This window comes from Macaca fascicularis, chromosome 16 (genome assembly GCF_037993035.2).
Source record: "Macaca fascicularis isolate 582-1 chromosome 16, T2T-MFA8v1.1".
Taxonomy (NCBI): Eukaryota; Metazoa; Chordata; class Mammalia; order Primates; family Cercopithecidae; genus Macaca; species Macaca fascicularis.
Genome location: NC_088390.1, coordinates 71,225,621 through 71,243,495, shown reverse-complemented (window position 1 = coordinate 71,243,495; position 17,875 = coordinate 71,225,621). Strand labels below are relative to the sequence as shown.

Below are 17,875 nucleotides of genomic sequence, written 5' to 3'. Positions count from 1 at the left end.
TTCATGTTTTTTGAGTCCTAAGTCTTTTTCTAACCCAGAGTTCTAAAGATTTTAGAACTGTGTTTTCTTCCGCATTATTTATAATTTTAACTCATACATTTAAACTTATTTTCAAGTTAATTTTTTAATATGCTGTGAAAAGTAAGGGTCATGATTTTCATATGGATATTCCATTTTTGTAGCACTATTTGTTGAAAATACTTTTGTTTCCTCCATTGAATTGTCTTCGCACCTTGGTAGAAAATCAGTTGACAGGCCAGGTGCTCATGCCTATTCTTTGGGAAGCCGAGGCAGGAGGATCACATGAGGTCAGGAGTTCTAGACCAGCCTGGCCAACATGGTGAAACCTCGTCTCTACTAAAAATAAAAAATTAGCCAGGTATGTGGCAGTCGCCTGTAATCCCAGCTACTCGAGAGACTGAGGCAAGAGAATCACTTGAACCCAGAATGTGGAGGTTGCAGTGAGCCGAGATCACGCCACTGCACTCCAGCCTGGGTGACAGAGCACGACTCTGTCTCAAAACAAACAAACAATCAGTTAACAGTATACATAGAATTCTATTTCTGGACTCTCTTCTGTTTTCTTTATGATTCTACCCTTTAAGTTTATTTTTAACACTATGCTGTCTTGATTACTATAGCTTTAAAATAAAGTAGCTTTCAAACAAATTGAGTCTTTGATTTAGGATCTTGTAATACTTTGGAGCCATTGTTTAATTTGTTCAACCAATAAGTATTTATCAATTTTGATCTGTGACAGATATTATGTTTATTATGTGGTACCATGACTGGAGATATAAGAAATCAGAAAAAGCCTAGATTGGGCCCTGTAGTTTTCCTTTCAGAATTTCTGTTATGAACCTTACATTTCTTAATTATTAGTCTTTTTCATCTCTTACTGATGTGATGAAAGAGGATTGCAACAACCAGGACTTAACAAAATTTACCTGTTTACCAGCAGTCCCCTCAAATCATTTTTGGAAAAGGTAGGATATAAAGAATAAACATATCTAAAATGTGGCCACAGAAAAGAAGGGAGGTGATTGGTGTGTTAGTGTGGGTTGGGTTATGAGTATTTATCATTTTTGCTTGTATTTGTATTTTTGTGACAGGGTCTCTGTCACCCAGCCTGCAGTGTAGTGGCATAATCAGAGCTCACTGCAATCTTGAACTGGGCTCAGATGATCCTCCTGCCTCAGCATTCTAAATAGCTGGGTCTGTAAACGTGCACCACTGCGCCCAACTAATTTTTTTATTTTTAAAATTTTTTTGTAGACATGGGGCCTCACTGTGTTGTCCAGGCTGGTCTTGAACTCCTGGCCTCAAGTGATCCCCTGCCTTGGCCTTCCAAAGTGCTGGATTACAGGCCTGAGTCATTGCTGCACCTGGCCTGTTTTTACTTGCATTATTTTATGTGTGTATTTTTTCTTTTCTTTTCTTTTCTTTCTTTCTTTTTTTTTTTTTTTTTTTTTGAGATGGAGTCTTGCCGTCACCCAGGCTGGAATGCAGTAGCAGGATCTTGGCTCACTGCAACCTCCACCTCCCAGGTTCAAGCAGTTCTCCTGCCTCAGCCCCGCAAGTAGCTGGGACTACAGGCACATGCCACCATGCCCATGTAATTTTTATATTTTTAGTAGAGATAGGGTTTCACCATGTTGGCCAGGCTGGTCTTGAACTCCTGACCTCAAATGATCCACCTGCCTCAGCCTCCCAAAGTGCTGGGATTACAGGTGTGAGCCACTACACCCAGCTTTATGTGTATATTTTTTTTTCTACAAGGCAAAAGAAAGGAAGAAACTTAATTTTATTGAAATGTAAGCATATGTGTGTGTGTGTATATATACACACACACAAAAATATATATATTTCTGAGACAGAGCCTTGCTCTGTCACCCAGGCTGGAGTGCAATGGTACGATCTCAGCTCACTGCAACCTCCACTTCCCAGTTTCAAGCGATTCTCCTGCTTCACTTCCCAGGTTCAAGCGCTTCTCCTGCTTCACCCTCCCAAGTAGCTGGGATTACAGGTGCCCACCACCACGCCCAGCTAATTTTTGTATTTTTAGTAGGGACGGGGTTTCGCTATGTTGGCCAGGCTGTTCTTGAACTCCTGACCTCAGGTGATCAGCTCATGTTGGCCTCCCAAAGTGCTGGGATTACAAGCATGAGCCACCGCGCCCAGTCAGCAGATTTTTTTTTTTTTTTTTTTTTTAAACCACCGTGCATTCCTGGACACTGTCACAAAGCAGAAATCCATAATGTAGATCTTATTTTCTATGTAAGATATACTTAGTAATTTTTTTTTTTTTTTGAGACACAGTCTCACTCTATTGCCCAGGCTGGAGTTCTGTGGCGTGATCTCTGCTCACTGCAACCTCAGCCTCCCGGGTTCAAGCAGTTCTCCTGTCTTAGTCTCCCCAGTAGCTGGGATTATAGGGGCCTGTCACTCCACTCAGCTAATTTTTTATTTTGAGTAGAGACGAGGTTTCACCATGTTGGTCAGGCTGGTCACGAACTCCTGACCTCAAGTGATCCACTCACCTTGGCCTCCCAAAGTGCTGGGATTACAGGCATGAGCCACCGTACCTGGTCATTTTATGACAGGTAGTTTTATGAGAGGTAGTCAGAATGTTGTGGAGAGTATAGAATTGGAGGCAGAAAATGTGGGTTCGTATCCTAGTTATGCCACGTATAAGCTTTTTGCGTCTAAACAAATCACTTATTTTCTCTGTGCTTGTCCCTTTAGTTATAAATGCATGCACAAAAAAAACCAGGTGTGAAAATACCCCCAAAAAGCCAAAAAACAAAAACCCAAGTGTGATGGTGTGTGCCTGTAATCCCAGCTATCTAGAAGGCTGAGACTGGAGGATCGCTTGAGCCCAGGAATTCAAGACCAGCCTGGGCAACATAGCTAGACATGGTCTTAAAAAAAAAAAAAAGGCAAGTCTTATTTATTTTAGCAATATGATGGAAGAATGTACATGAAAGATACTGTTAAAGGTGTAAAGTTTTTTGTAGACATACTTTGTCATTTTTGACCACAGATTTTGTTTTAAAGAAATTGGTCAAAACCAATTATATTTTATAAGAGCAGGTACAGCATTAATAATGATTAATATGTATTTGTTTAAATGATACATGTCTTTTAAAGTAAGCATTTTGGATTGAAATCCTAGCTAGGCAAGAAAAAAAAAGGCATAAATGTCTTGTATACCTTGGAATATCAGCATATCATGAAGTATTCATATAATGAAATATAATTAGGTATTTATATTTCAGTATTTTAATCAAATGTTTTCAATATTTTATTTTTGAGACGGAGTCTCGCTCTGTCACTCAGGCTGGAGTGCAGTGGTGCAATCTCAGCTCACGGCAACTTCTGCCACTCTGGTTTAAGCAATTCTCCCGCCTCAGCCTTCCCAGTAGCTGGGACTACAGGCATGCACCACCATGCTTGGCTAATTTTTTGTATTTTTAGTAGAGACAGGGTTTCACCATGTTGGCCAGGTTGTTTCTCAAACTCCTGATCTTAAGTGATATGCCCGTTCCAGCCTCCCAAAGTGCTGGGATTACAGGCATGAGCCACTGCACCTGGCCTCAATATTTTAAATATTTAAAAATATATTTTTATAAACAATTTTTATCTTAATATGGCAGACATTTAACCGATTAACTGTACTTCTCTGTTCCTTCCATTCCCCAGTGTTTGGTAAGAAGTAGAAGAGCTTTGGGGAATCGTTTGGATGGCTCAGGATTTTGGGAGTTGGGTTGTAGATGGGGGAGCTGTTTGGATGAAGTCTTTATGACTCGATAAATTCCCCTGTAGCATGCTGGCACTTTCAAAAGTAGCCTGTAGCGTCACCTCTTGCCAGTAGATGGGGGTATTTTTGCACTGATAGATGTCAGGGTATGTAAAAACCTGTAAAACTGAAACCCAAAGTTTAAATGAGTGTACTTGGAATAAATGGTGTTGAAGAGTTAGAAACTGAAAATTTGACTCCAATGTCTAATGAAAAATCATACTTTAGTGTGAGCTTTCTTATGTAAACTCTTTAAATGCTACATGTTGTAGGAGTAGATAGTAGAGCTGCAAACATTAGTAATTAGTTCTGTTTTTATTTTCGTGATTTTTGTGTCATCAGGCTTTACATGTAACTTTCTTCCTTCAGTGAAGAAGAAAAGTTCTTCTTTTCTGATTGGTTGGTAAGAGTATTCAGAATTATGTGAATCTAATACCATAAATAAGGTTGATAGAGATTTTTTACAGTTGAACGTGGGGAATTTTTGTAAGGAAAGAAGGATGGAAAAAAACCTTAAAAGTAAAACGGCATTTGATACATTCAAAATACCATCTCTAACACAGTACTGGATACATAGTACTTCAATAAATTGTGTGTGTGTGTTTTGTTTTTTGTTTTTTGTTTTTGTTTTTGTTTGAAACAGGGTCTCACTCTGTCGTTCAGGCTTATGGCTCACTATAGCCTTGACTACCTGGGCTCAAGTGATCCTCCTGCCTCAGCCTCCTGAGTAGCTGATATTATAGGTATGTGGCACCATGCTGGTGTAATTTTTAAATTTTTTGTAGAAATGGAGTCTCATTATGTTGCCCAGGCTGGTCTCAGACTCCTGGCTTCAAACAGTCCTCCCATCTTGACCTCCTAGAATGCTGGAGTTACATGTGTGAGCCACTTGTGAATTAAAGAATGATGAAATTGAAAATAGGCTTTCGTGATCCCAGGGACCTCAGTTGAAACAAATAAGATCTCTCTTTGTGATGTCATTATTGAATTAACTAACATTTATACCTTAGTAAGTTCAACAACATTAAGTTATAAAGATACAGAACTGAAGTATCATTTGTCAATATTTGACTTGATGGATAGAACTATTTTACTACACTCTGCAAATTTTGCTTCTTAACAAAATGAAGATCACTAACATTCACTGGAATAAAATCTGTTTCTGGATTATCATCTAAGGAAAGTCACATGTAAGTAGTCTGTCAATGTTAGGAAGATAATTCAACATTTTTTTTCAGAGCTCTATGGTTTTAAGATATTCTCATTTATTGTGTCATTTAATTACTAATGAGATTTTTTTTTTTTTGAGAGATAGGGTCTCACTGTGTTGCCCAGGCTGGAGTACAGTGGCATGATCGTAGCTCACTTATAGCCTGGAACTCCTAGGCTCAAGCAGTCTTCCTGCTTCAGCCTCCTGAGTAGCTAGGACAACAGGCACTCACCACTGTGCCCGGCTAATTGAGAAAAAAAGTTTTTAAGGACTGGGTCTCACTGTTGCCCAGGATGGTCTTGAACTCTGGGTTTCAAGCAGTAGTCTCACTTCAGCCTCCCTGGTAGCTGGAATTACAGACATGAGCCACTGTGTCTGCCAAGGTATCTTTGTAGGTAATCTGAACCAGTGAAAGTGAAATGAGCACCTTTTATCTGACAAAATTTGTTCCCTGAATCTTTTTTTTTTTTTTTAGATGGAGTCTTACTCTCATCTGGGCTGGAGTGCAATGGCGTGATCTTGGCTCACCGCAACCTCCCCTTCCTGGGTTCAAGCGATTCACCTTCATCAGCCTCCCGAGTAACTGGGATTACAGGTGTCTGCCACCATCACGCTTGGCTAATTGTTGTATTTTTAGCAGAGACAGGGTTTCACCACGTTGGCCAGGCTGGTCTCAAACTCCTGACCTCAGGTGATCCATCTGTCTCAGCCTCCCAAAGTGCTGTGATTACAGGCGTGAGCCAACGTGCCCGGCTACTCAGCATTTTTTTTCCTTTTTTTTGAGACAGAGTCTTGCTCTTGTCACCCAGGCTAGAGTGCAGTGGTTTGATCAGGGCTTACTGCAGCCTGGACCACCCAGGCTCAAGTACTACTCCTGCCTCAACCTCCTGAGTAGTTGGGACTATAGATACATGCCACCATACTTGGCTAATTTTTTTTTAATTTTTATTTTTAGTAGAGATGAGGTTCTGATGTGTTGCCAAGGCTGGTCTCAAAATCCTAAGCTCAATTGATCTTCCTGCCTTAGCTTCCCAAATTGTTGGGAGTACAGGCGTGAGCCACCATGCTTGGTCCTCCACTTTTAAGACATAGCTGAGACTGGGCACAGTGGCTCATGCCTGAAATCCGAGCTCTTTGGAGGCTGAGGCAGGTGGGTTGCCTGAGCAACGTGGCGAAACTCCATCTCTACAAAAACTACAAAAATTAGCCTGGTGTGTGGTGCGTACTTGTAGTCCCAACTACTTGGGAGGCTGAGGCGGAAGGATGGCTTGAGCCCAGCAGGCAGAGGTTGCAGTGTGCCGAGATTGTACCACTGCACTCCAGGAGTTTGAGACCAGCCTGGGCAATATGGTGAAACCCCATCTCCACTAAAAATATAAACATTAGCCAGACTTGGTGGTGCGCCCCTATAATCCAGCAACTCAGGAGGCTGAGGCAGGAGAATCGCCTGAACCCAGGAGGTAGAGGCTGCAGTGAGCTGAGATCACACCACTGCACTCCAGCCTGGGCCACAGATTGAGATTCAGTCTCAAAAAACAAACAAAAAACGTAGCTGAAGCATTATCTCCTCTGAGAATTCTTCCCGGGCTTCCCCAGGCTGAGTTAGGTGTTCCTCTCTATTAGTATCCTGATAGGAAACAAGTAACACTCTTACTTTAGGTCAAAGAGTGTAATGAAGGGAGTATTTACAATGGTATGGGAAGGGTTACAGGAATCCAGCAAGGAATAGTGCAGCACCTAGGGACTAGCAATGCTAGGAAGTTGCACCATATTTGGCCCAGCAAGGGCAAAGTAAGAGGGTAGTTGTAGGAGTCCAGAGAGACCCTGATTGTTGCTTCTCATTTATTAAACCCAATTTAAAGCCAGAGAACAAAGGAGCCCAGTTTATGTGGTACATGACAGCAGCCTCCTAGGGCATAGGGTAAAGGATGGAGAATAGATCTGGAGGAGTAAATAGAAAACAAAACATCTAGCACACCCTTATTTATTCTCCTATATTACTTTAGCATACTTCTCATTATATTACTTAATATATCGATTTAAAATTCAATTTAAGGCCAGGTGCAGTGGCTCATGCCTGTAATCTCAGCACTTTGGGAGGCCAACACAGGTGGATTGCTTGAACTCAGGAGTTCGAGACCAGCCTGGCGAAACTCTGACTCTACCAAAAAAACAAAAATTAGCTGGGCATGGTGGCGTGCCTGTGATCCCAGCTACTTGGGAAGCTGAGATGGGAGGATCACTGGAGCCCAGGAAGTTGAGGCTGCAGTGAACTGTGATGGTGCCACTGTACTCCAGCCCAGGTGATAGAGTGAGAACCTATCTCAAAGTAAAAAATAAAGGGTAAAATTCAACTTAAGCCTGGATAACATGGTGAAACTCCATCTCTACAAAACATACAAAAAAATTAGCCAGGCATGGTGGTGCATGCCTGTAGTCCCAGCCACCAGGGAGGCTGAGGTGGGAGGATCTCTTAAGCCTGGGAGGCGAAGCTGCAGTAAGTCCTGGGTGTGCCACTGTACTCCAACTAGGGCGACAGAGGAAGGCCCTGTCTCAATAAATAAATAAGTAAAATTCAACTTAAAATTGGTTGGTTAAGGTTTTCCCCATAGCACTGTGAACTTCTTTATAGCTGTAGAATCATTCATACTAATATTTGCATACACACAGTGCTTAATAGATCTGTTAATTAAATGAATAAAAGTTTTAGAAAGGGATGGCTGATAAACATAATTTAAAAGGCCTGTCCTTCTTAGTGGTAATGTGTGATAACTCTTGATTCAAAAGAGAATAAACTTAATTTTTGCTTTGTTTGGTAGTTTTGATGCTTCTGCAATAAATGACTCGCTCATTTTGTTTCAGGAGAAGCCAGGGATTAATTTAGGCCATAATAAATAACTACTGTATTTAGTGGGATTATATGGTATAAGGCTCTCAGTTGACTACTCAGTGGCCTGATAAATATATTTATCCATTCTCTTTTGCTATGGAAGAATCATGATGCAGGTTTGACTACTCAGTGGCCTGATAAATATATTTATCCATTCTCTTTTGCTATAGAGGAATCATGATGCAGGTAAAGAATCTGTAGCAATTATAAGGCCAATTATGTTGACTTTAGGGAGAATGTACTTTGCTTTCTGTGAGTTATTATATTACATGGCTTTTCCAGATCCCTTAGGTACGTGGAAGCTAGAAAATCGACCTGTATTGCTAACCAAACAGATTCTTCTCCTCCTCCCAATTATTTACATGAATTATCATATATTTGCTAGAAAAGGCTTATTAGAATTGCTGCATAAAAAATGACCCCAGGGCCGGGTGTGGTGGCTCACACCTGTAATCGCAGCACTTTGGGAGGCTGAGGCGGGTGGATTGCCTGAGCTCAGGAGTTTGAGACCAGCCTGTGCAACACGGTGAAACCCTGTCTCTACTAAAATACAAAAAATTAGCCGGGTGTGGCGGCATGCACCTGTAATTCCAGCTACTCAGGAGGCTGAGGCAGGAGAATTGCTTGAATCCGGGAGGTGGAGGTTGCAGTGAGCCGAGATCGGAGATCGTGCTATTGCATTCCAGCTGGGGTGAGACTTTAATAGTTTTATTATCTCCTGGTTTCTGTGGGTCAGGGATTTGGCAAGGGGCTTAATTGGGTCATCATTTTGGCCCAGAGTCTGTTGTGTGTTTATTCAGATGGTGGCTAGAACTGGAATAGCTGGGGGGTGACTTGGCATATCTCTCGCTTCAGGTCATGTCAGAGCCTCCATGTGGTCTCTACATGGACTGGTTTATGGCAGCTTTAGGGCAACTACACTGCTAACATGACTGACTCAGGGCACCAACAGGACTTGTCCAAGGAACTAAGTGAAAGTTACATGTCCTTTTCTGACTTAGCCTAGGAAGTCCTACCTGCATTCTATTGGTTACAAAACAAGGTAGTTACAGGCTATTCTAGATTCAAGGAGAGGGAACATAAACTCCCATATCTTGATAGAAGAAGTTTCAAAGAATTTGCAGTCATTTAAAAAATTGTCACAGGTGTTGGCAGTGGCAGCAGGTGCTGCTACTTTTTGTCTTTTTTGGGGGGGTTGGACTATTTATTCTTTGATATATTAATCTAATGGATAAAAATTTTCAGCTTTTATAATTTATTTTGTGTTCTACCTTTGAATTTCCAGGAATTTTATTACAGAGCACTTAACAAATGGCATAAAAATTTTCAACAGCCTCTAGAAGAGTTACGATAGCTTATTAAAGTGTAAACTCCATAAATTATTTTTGTAAAGGATTAGAAAGGTCATAGAGAAGCAGATTGGTAAAAAGAAAGCAGACGCTATCTGAATAAAATAATTTATAGAGCTTAATTCTTTAATTTTCTGGAATTATTTTTGGAATGATTTTTGTATTGAAAAAATATTATAATTCAAGGTTAAGAATAAAAGGATGTTAGTGCTTCCCTGTAGGGTCTGCATTATTTTTCTCTTTTCTTTTTTCTTTTTGAGATGGAGTCTCGCTCTTTTGCCAGGCTGGAGTGCTGTGGCACGATCTCGGCTCACTGCAACCTCCGACTCCCTGGTTCAGATGATTCTCCTGCCTCAGCCTCCTGAGTAGCTGGGATTACAGGCACCTGCCACCATGCCCAGCTAATTTTTGTATTTTTAGTACAGATGGGGTTTCACCATGTTGGCCAGGATGGTCTCGGTCTCCTGACCTCGTGATCTGCCTGCCTTGGCCTCCCAAAGTGCTGGGATTACGGGTGTGAGCCACTGCGTCCGGCCTCATTGTTTTTCTTTAACCCGTCTACAATCCATTCTCCACAGTGTAGCTTCATGCATTAAAAAAGAAAAAAGTAAACTGGATTATTTTACTTCCTTGCTTTAACCCTCCAGTGTCTTTCCATTATACTTTGAATGAAGTAGACACTATTTATCCAAGACCTTATATAATCTGCCCCGTTGACTGGGCTTTCCTTTGCTCATTATGCTTTGGTCACGTGGATTTTCTTTTAATTTCTTGAAAACCCAATCTCTTTTCCACCTCAGGGTCTTTATATATATACTTTCTTTTGAAGCGATTTTCTTTCTCTTGTTTCTTCTTATTTTTCTGTGTCAGTTGTATTATCTCAGAGTGTTCCTAGCTAGTCTTTCTAAAGTAGTCTCTACATCCATAATATCATGTTAACTTCTGAGAACCGAACACAATTTCTTTTAATATTCATTTACCTGTTTATTGTCTTTTTAAAAATAAGCTTTTGATTTTAGAATAGTTTTAGATGTATAGAAAAACCTGTAAATCTAAAGATCTGTAAATCTGAAGATAGTATAGAGTTCCTGTATTTCTGCGACCAGTTTTCCCTATTAACTAATCTTACGTTAGTATGGTATATTTGTTATAATTAATGAACCAATATTGTTACACTTTTATTAACTGAAATCCATATTTATTCAGATTAGTTTTTTACCTAATGCTGCTCATTGTGTTTTAATCCCTACTAGATGGGGAGCGCCCGCAGGGCAGGCAGGGATTGTGTGCATGTTTCATTTACCTAATGTAATGCCAAACACTAACGGGTACTTGGGAAGTTATTTCTTGAATGACTGCTGGAAAGGGGTCTTAGAGTTTATAGTCTAGCTTAAACTTCCCCATTTTAGGTGAGAAAATTGCTTAGGGAGGCATATGTGTCTTCTTCGACTCCCATGGGTAGTTCAAGGAATAGCTGGTATTAGACACCACATCTTATGATATCTAGTTGCTATTATCTCTTTGAAACTAATGAACCTTAATTTTTTCTTTTCTTTTTTTTTTTTGAGACGGAGTCTCACTCTGTCACTCAGACTGGAGTGCAATGGTGCGATCTCAACTTACTGCAACCTCCACCTCCAGATTCAAGTGATTCTCCTGCCTCAGCCTCCCAAGTAGCTGGGATTACAGATGTGCACCACCAGGCCTGGCTCATTTTTGTATTTTTAGTAGACGAGGTTTTGCCATGTTGGTCAGGCTGGTCTCTAACTCCTGACCTCAGGTGATCCACCCGCCTCGGCCTCCCAAAGTGCTGGGATTACAGGTGTGACTCACCACGCCCAGCCTGAAGCTTAATTTTCAAGACCCAATCTGAGGGTCTGGAAGGGACCCTAGCAATGTATTTACTTGGTTAATTTTTAAAAAGTTTTATTGGTATATAACATATGAATGAGAAAATTCATAAATTTTATAAGTGTGTAGTTTAAGATTTTTTCAGAAACTGAACACACGTATATAACCAGCATCCAGATCAAGAAACAGAATATTGCCAGTAGGTGGTCACATATCTTTGAAGAATTTGCAAATGTAAGTCGTCTAAACCACAGTCAGCTAAGATTGCTGTCTTTTTACCTGACTTCCCCTTTGTTATACTTTTCCTTATGTTGAGTGGCATTGGAATGGCTGTGAGCACTTTTGTGGTCTGGCTATGGGGAAATTGACTCGCAGATATATTTAGTTGGATTTTTGCAAGATATGTTTATTGATTCACAGCCTCTTTGTGTATAGTCAAGGTATTACTAGCCATCCCAGTATGGGAATGGTTTCTAGGAATACTCTGTCTGTTGTGCTAACTCATGGGGCATTGTGACATAAACCTGCATAGCTAGAGGTTGTCTAGCAATATGAATGTGTCCCTGTGGCATCTGGCACCCAAAGTGTGTGGTTAATAGAGGAAAAACAAGGTTTGATGTCAAAAGCCAGTCTGGGGAAAATTCTTTAAGATTTTATTATAGCTTTATATGAAAGAGACTTGTTAAGAATTTTCCCAGGTTTGACTATAGTCCTAAAAGTTTATATAACATTATTGATAATGGTCCTGTGCTAAAAGAAAACTCTTCTAAGCCATCAATAACAACAACAGGCTGGGCGTGGTAGCTTACGCCTGTAATCCCAGCACTTTGGGAGGCTGAGGCAGGGAGATCCCTTGAGGTCAGGAGTTTGAGTCCAGCCTGCCCAACATGATGAAACCCTGTCTCCAATAAAAATACAAAAATTGGTCAGGCGCAGTGGCTCACACCTGTAATCCCAACACTTTGAGAAGCCGAGGTGGGTGGATCACTTGAGGTCAGGAATTAGAGACCAGCCTGGCCAGCATGGCAAAACCCCATCTCTATTAAAAGTATAAAAATACGTGGTGGCGTGTTCCTGTAATCCTAGCTACTTGGGAGGTGGAGGCAGGAGAATCACTTGAAACCAGGAGGTGGAGGTTGCAGTGAGCTGAGATCATGCCATTGCACTCCAGCCTGGGCAACAGAATGAGACTCCGTCTCAAAAAAAAGATAAAGAAAAAAAACTCATGGGAAAGTGTGGTACTGGTATAAAGATTGAGATATATAGATCAATGGAATAGAATTGAAAGTCCGGAAAGAAACTTACAGATTTGTGGTCAGTTGATTTTTTTTTTTTTTTTTTTTGACAAGGGTGCCAAAACCATTAAATGGAGAAAGATTAGTCTTTTTAAAAAATGGTGTTGGGGCCGAGTGCTGTGGCTCACACCTGTAATCCCAGCACTTTGGAAGGCCAAGGTGGGCGGATCATTTGAAGTCAGTAGTTTGAGACCAGCATGGCCAACATGGTGAAACTCTGACTACTAAAAATACAAAAATTAGGCATGGTGGCATGTGCCTGTAGTCTCAGCTACTAGGGAGGCAGAGGCAGGAGAATCGCCAACCTGGGAGGCTGCGGTTACAGTGAGCCAGGATCGCACTATTGCAGTCCAGCCTGGGCAACAGAATGAGACTCCATCTCAAGAAAAAAAATAATAATAATGGTGTTGGACCAACTGGATTTCCACATGCAAAAGAATGAAGTTGAACCTCTATCTCATACCATATATAAAAATTAACTCAAAATGGATTAAAGACTAATGTAACAATGTAACAATGAAAGAAAGCCATAAGACTTTTAGATGGATGACTGGGTGGCTGACGCCTGTAATCCCAGCACTTTGGGAGGTCGAGATGAGTGGATTGTTTGAGGCCAGGAATTTGAGACCAGTCTGTCCAACATGAATGAAAGCCCCGTCTCTACTAAAAATACAAAAACTAGGCAGGAATGGTGGCGGGCACCTGTACTTTCACTTACTTGGGGGGCTGAGGCAGGAGAATCTCTTGAACCTGGAAGGCGGAGATTTTATGAGCCAAGATCGTACCACTGCACTCCAGCCTGGGTGACAGAGCAAGACTCTGTCTCAAAAAAAAAAAAAGGTAGAAACACAAGACTTTGGATTGGATTCTGTCAATTTAAACAAAAATCTTATTTATTTATTTTTGTAAAAATGAGGTCTCACTCTATTGTCCAGACTGGTCTCGAACTCTTGGGCTCAAGAGATCCTCCTGTCTTAGCCTGCCAAAGTGCCAGGATTTCAGGTATTAGTCGCTGCACCTAGCCTAGACTCTATCAAAATTAAAAATATTTGTGTCTAGGCCGGGCGCGGTGGCTCAAGCCTGTAATCCCAGCACTTTGGGAGGCCGAGACGGGCGGATCACGAGGTCAGGAGATCGAGACCATCCTGGCTAACACGGTGAAACCCCGTCTCTACTAAAAATACAAGAAAATTAGCCGGGCGAGGTGGCAGGCGCCTGTAGTCCCAGCCACTCGGGAGGCTGAGGCAGGAGAATGGCGTGAACCCGGGAGGTGGAACTTGCAGTGAGCCAAGATCGCACCACTGCACTCCAGCCTGGGGCACAGAGCAAGACTCCGTCTCAAAAAAAAAAAAAAATTAAAAAATAAAAAATTAAAAAATAACAAGAAAGCTAAAAGATAACTCATAGAATGGGAGAAAATATTTGTAAGTTATACCTGATAAGGGTCTAGTATACAGAATATATAAAGAACTTTTTTTTTTTCTCTTGTTTGAGATGGAGCCTTGCTCTATTGCCCAGGCAGGAGTGCTGCGGCAGCGTGATCTCAGCTCACTGCAACCTCCACCTCCTGGGTTCAAGTGATTCTTCTGCCTCAGCCTCCCGAGTAGCTGGGACTACAACAGGCGCATGCCGCCATGTGCAGCTAATTTTTTTTTTTTTTTTTTTGAGGCGGAGTCTGGCCCTGATGTCCAGGCTGAGTGCAGTGGCATGCAGTCTCGTCTCACTGCAACCTCCACCTCCTGGGTTCAAGCAATTCTCCTGCCTCAGCCTCTCGAGTAGCCAGGATTACGGGTGTGTGCCACCACGTCCGGCTACTGTTTATATTTTTAGTAGAGATGGAGTTTCACCATGTTGGCCAGGCTGGTCTCGAACTCCTGATCTCAGGTGATCCACCAACCTTGGCCTCCCAAAGTACTGGGATTACAGGTGTGAGCCACCGCACCCAGCCATAAGGAACTCTTAAAACTCAACAGTAAAAGGAGAAACAATCCAGTTAAAAAATGGGTAACTAGCCAGGTGTGTTGACACATGCCTGTACTCTGAGCTACTTGAGAGGCTGAGGTGGGAGGATCCCTTGAGAACAGCCTGGGCAGCATAGTGAGACCACATCTCAAAAAAAAGGGCAAAGGGTTTGAATAGACAGTTCTCCAGAGAAGACATAATGAATGGCCAAAAAACTCATGAAAAGATGCCCAATATCATGAATCATTGGGGAAATGAAAATGAAAACCACAGTGGGATACTACTTCACGCCCACTAGAAGGGCTGTAATAATGGAAAGATGACAGATGTTAGCAAGGATGTGGAGAAATTGGAACCCTCATACATTGTTGGTGGGAATGTAAAGTAGTTCAACCAGTCTGCTAAACAGTTTGGCAGTTTTTCAAAAAGTTAAACATAGTTACTGTATGACTTGGCAATTCCATTCCTAGGTACATACATAAGAGAACTGAAAATATATGTTCACAAAAAATCTTGTACATAGTAGCATTATTCGTAACAGCCAAAATAGTTGGGTGGGAACAACTCAGATGTCTGTCAACTGAATGGATAAACAAAATATGGCATATCTATACAATGGAATATTATTCAGCCATAAAAGGGAATAAAGTGCTGATGATGTATGCTATAGTATGGATAAGCTCAAAAAATTAGGTTGATTGAAAGAAGCCAGACACAAAAAGCCATATTGTATAATTCCACTCTGCAAATCCATAGAGAGACAAAAGGTAGATTTTCAGGTTGCTAGGAGACCGGGAAGTGAAGATGGGGAGTGACTGCTAACAGGTGGTATGGGCATTGTTTTGGGGTGATGGAAATGTTCTGAAATTAGATATTGGTGATGGTTGTACAGCACTGTGACTATGCTAAAAATTATTGAATTATACAGTTTAAAGTGATTTTCCTGTTATATGACTTCTATTTTTTATTTATTTATTTTGAGACCTAGTCTCACTCTGTCGCCCAGGCCAGAGTGCAGTGGTGTGATCTCGGCTCACCGCAACCTCCGCCTCCCTGGTTCAAGCGATTCTTGTGCCTCAGCCTCCCTAATACCTGGGATTACAGCTGTGCACCACCACGCCTGGCTAATTTTTGTATTTTTAATAGAGAGGGAATTTTACCATGTTGGCCCGGTGGGTCTTGGACTTCTGGCCTCAAACGATCCACTCATCCTGGCGTCCCAGAGTGCTGAGATTACAGGTGTGAGCCACCATGCCTGGCCTTATGTGACTTTTATCTGGAAACAAATTGGAAAAAAACTTGTCATAACAAATATTATTATTATTAGGTTATGACGTTTGTAGCTTTTGGCAGTTTGTTAAAATTTATGATTTTATTTTCTCATTCTAAATTGAATATTGGCTGTCAATACCCAATTCTGTGCTCTTAAAGTGGAGCCCCCAGACTCTGTAAACTCCAGGCTTCATGAAATCTGAATGCACCCAGGATATATATTAGCATCAGATAAAAATCATTCAAGGACTGTGTCTTCTTTTTAAGCATGAAAATTTAAGCTTGAATTGAACAAACATGTTTATTTCTGCTCTGTCCCCAAGCCCCGTTCACAGCGGGTAAGGGAATAAAAACAGCATAAATTTATAAGAGCAGAAAGAACAGGAGACAGCAAATAAGTGGTATAAAAAAACTTCAGGGAAATGGAAAGTAGTTGGAGTAGATTAATTAGCTGAGAAAGTGGAATATAAAATATTTGCAGAGGTGGATACCAATTCCTTGCATGATTCTAGCCAGTTCATATCACATATCTCTAGAAAGACTCAGGAATTGAAGGTACCAGGTATCTCTGAGGGTGCAAGCAAGATGTGAAGCTGGAAGCAGGAAATGGTTTAAAGTCAGTGGAAAGTTCTATGCATGCCTCATCCTAGGCAGGCAGATGAGTATTCTTCCCCAACCTCACAAAAAGTCAAAGATTTATCTTGTGGAGAAAGCCAGACTGCCTGCAGACCCAGGAATACCTGGTGCTGTGGAAGGTGGTAAAGAAATGCCCACCTGAAAATGAGGGGATTGGCTACATCTTTAAATGGTGAAGCTCTCAGCCCCTTTGTATTACTTAGCTCCCAGAACGCTAGCAGCCAGTTACTCTTTTTTTTGTTTTGTTTTTGTTTTTTGTTTTGAGACAAGAGTCTCACTGTCACCCGGGCTGGAGTGCAGTGGTGGAATCTCGGCTCGCTGCACCCTCCAGCTTCCAGGTTCAAGTGATTTTCGTGCCTCAGCCTCCCAAGTAGCTGGGATTACAGGCATGCACCACCACACCTGGTGAATTTTTGTATTTTTGAATTTTTGTAGAGACGGGGTTTTGCCATGTTGGCCAGGCTGGTCTCAAGCTCCTGACCTCAGGTGATCTGCCCACCTCGGCTTCCCAAAGTACTGGGATTACAGGCATGAGCCACCACACCCGGCCTATTTAAATTTTATGTTTTTACAGTAACTTCGTATGGAGAGTGTAAAACTCTTCACAACATTTTTTTTGGGGGTGGGAGGCTAATCTCATCGTAGTTGCCTGTGTTTATAAGTTACCTCTAAATAAAGTTTAGAATTGAAAGTTGTTTGGTGTTTTCAGCATATTATTGAAGGCTCAGAATTGTAGGGACCAGAATTTTACTGAGTCTCTAGTACCTCTAATCAACTGAAGTTACTGTAAGATAATTCATGTTATGTGAAAAGCAAACCAGTGATGCTAGTTGAATCCTGGAGTTTAAACTTGCAACCAAGTGAATATGACACATTTAATGGTTATTCTTACTATATTGTATTGTAAATATATGGTAAAGGAATTTATGTAAATATTTATTTTTACCCAGCTAATAAACATTTTCACCTGGGATGGAATGATACTGGGGTGGGTAGGGAGGGTTTAGTGGAAAGGGAGTGTTCTTTCTCTGTTTTTGTTTTTATATTTTGCTTTCTCTTTGAAGTTGTTCTTTCCTCTGTTTGATTTTGAGGGACCCTGATTGACTCCCAGTACCTGGATATAGAGGAATCTATAGGTTTTTATATATAGAGGAATCTATCTGTTTTGTTTTGTTTTGTTTTGTTTTGTTTTTGAAACAGGGTCTTGCTTTGTCACCCAGGATGGAGTACAATGATATCATGGCTCCCTGCAGCCTCGGCCTCCTGGGCTCAATTCTCCCACTTCAGCCTCCCAAGTAGCTGGGACTACAGGTGCGTGCCACCACGCCTGGCTAATTTTTGTGTTTTTGTAGAGACAGGGTCTCCCCAGGTTGTCCAGGTTGGTCTCGAACTTCTGGGCCCAAGCTATCTGCCTGCCTTGGCGTCCCAAAGTGCTAGGATTACAGACTTGAGCCACCACACCCGGCCTCTACCTTCTGTTGTAACAATAAATACTGTGTATCCCTATTTGCAAAGTTTTAAGAAACTCTTTACCTAAGTCATCTCACTTAATCCTCAAAATAATACTCTGAAGTAGGCGAGTACAAATATTATATTGTCATCAGAAAACAC

General features: G+C 41.3%; 1 protein-coding gene across 4 annotated transcripts in view; it reads left to right on the top strand.

Annotated features, from left to right (window-relative positions):
* SMURF2 (SMAD specific E3 ubiquitin protein ligase 2) overlaps window positions 1–17,875 on the top strand; it is a 117,970-nt gene that overhangs the window by 10,395 nt on the left and 89,700 nt on the right. The window lies entirely within an intron of this gene.